Source organism: Palaemon carinicauda, chromosome 1 (assembly GCF_036898095.1).
Source record: "Palaemon carinicauda isolate YSFRI2023 chromosome 1, ASM3689809v2, whole genome shotgun sequence".
Taxonomy (NCBI): domain Eukaryota; kingdom Metazoa; phylum Arthropoda; class Malacostraca; order Decapoda; family Palaemonidae; genus Palaemon; species Palaemon carinicauda.
In genome coordinates, this window is record NC_090725.1 from 291767296 (window position 1) to 291769795 (window position 2500).

Genomic DNA, 2500 nt, shown 5'->3' on the forward strand with positions numbered 1-2500 from the left:
TCCCAAATAAATTGTACTAAAATTCTTTAACATGTTAAACATGTTCAAGATGCTGCTTTTTATTTTATCTTTTATCATAAAAAATACAATTGCATTTTGTTACTTTACATTATTTTCGTAGTTATTTTATACCCAAATACAGTGTTTTACATGCTGGTATGAAAATCAGGACTAAGATACGATCGCAAGTGCTGAAGAGTATACAGTGCAGGTTTAATATGCTGCATACGGTCAGGTGTCTGTCCGTTTACGTACGGGTATAGTGCGAATAGATCCTAAAAAAAAAATTTCAAAAGTATCTTGGAATTTAGACGGAAATTGAATTAACAACTTCTGCATCATGCGATGATGTTCCTAGTTAAACCAGTCTATTGTTATATTTCAGATTCGTTTCACTTGTTGGAAATTCCTATGCTATTTTAACTTGGTAAACAAATCCCCTACATGTTCTTATGATTAGAAAAAAAATAGCTGACAAAGGTATTTCTCTCGAAGGGTGTTTTTAATTGGAATTAATTTTCCAAATTAATAAAACAGAAAAACCTAACTGTAGCAGAAAGAAAGCTTTATGAATTTGTAAATAATTTAGTAAGTGCTTAAATTCATAACCATTTACTTTATAGAAAATGGTTTATTATACAACTCATCAAATAGACATCTGTTCTCGTCAGTTTAAAGGTTTAAAGGCCGCTCATGAATAACAGACGTAAGGGACAGTGACATTGCTCTATCAAGCAGGACAATCAATGCCCTAGTGACTGATCTTATATACTGTACATATGATCAGCGCCCAAGGCCTTCTCCACCTAAGCTGGGACCAAGGAGGACCAAGCAATGGCTGCTGATGATTCAGCAAGGTTACCTATAGGATCCCCAAACCACCCCTCCTTAGCTTACAAGGATGGTGAGGTTGCAGCGACCAAAGAAACTAACGAGTTTGAACGGGACTTGAACCCCAGCCTGGCATTCACCAGTCAGAGACGTTACCACATCGGGCACCACAACCCACATAACCTTACTTCTACACAGTTTTAAGTGTAATGCGTTTATAAGGATGTAGATTAGGCGGATCCTATTTTATGGGTTTAATTAGAAGTTATTTATGGCCTAGTGCCCAAGTAATCTCCCTAATTTGAATAAATTATTTCAAACTCTGCCGTAAGATTAAAGATAGATTTTGTAGATAATTATACAATTATTATCATCATCATTATCATATTTCGTTTTGATTAACGGTGGCTATCCTTTGAGTATAATTATAGATTTGACAAAAATAGAATATGGGATGGCTATTTATATATTTGTTCCTTTTTCTACAACCGTTTTTAACACAAAATTATTAGCATTACCCACTGTATATTAAGTGGAATAAAGGAAATGTACTGTTACAGCTATTTTATATATCTACTAACCCTTTTCTACAGCCATATTTCAATATCGTATTGGAGAGTTGGCTTATCAATCTCATCATACTGAATAATACAACTTATTTTCATAGATACTATCCTTTTCCTCTGAATCTTTTGTAATGATCCTGCTAATATGTTTGCTTTACCAGTTAATTACCTGACTTGCATCTACTAGCACTACTATTACCTGGTGAGTTTTCTACACAAATGAAATCAGTTGCTTTATATTTACCATATTTTTATTTTAACATTCATAGTTCCATCCTTGTTGTTTTATTTATCCTTGTAATCCTATCTTCGTTTAAATCACTTTTTAGATTTTCTGGCATGCCGATGATTTCGAACACACGAGTCAGCAGTTTTTATTTACTATCCAACAATGCAGTTATCACTGTATCAGTTGCAATCATAAATCGCTCACTACTTCAGTTACTCCACATTTTATTATTCCACAACTTTGCAATTAAAACGTTTCCTTTCTCTGGTATTTCATGTATATCCGTCCATGAATGTATTAATTTATCATTGGTTATACTGAAACGTTGTTCTGTCAGCATTGTCTACCATTATCTTTGCTTCCACCAAAGCAACTTGATATATCTTATCTAAAATCGTACCTGACATCTACTTTAACCATGTTATGCCTCTATACGTCTTACAGTCATCTCTATCTCCTTTACTCCCATGCAGTAGGCCAGATATTCTTGTCTTTTATTTTCTTTTTTTTTTCCTCCTCCTCATCCTCCTCCTCCAAGCTTACATTTTCTCCAGTGTACTACGGAATCTCGTTTGTAATCGCATCAACTCCGGGGGCATTTTCATTCGTCATTTTGATTACCCATTTTGCCACTTCAAAAATTTTGATACAGGCTATCTCAATTTACACTGACCTCATTCACTCTTTCATAAGTGTGTACTTTATGTTCTAAGTTTTTATTATCGTGGAAGTGCTGCCTTATTTGACAATGACTTTTGGTTATTATGCGCTTGAGCCATAAATACCATGGAAAACCATTTATTGTTGTTATATATATATATATATATATATATATATATATATATATATATATATATATATATATACATACATA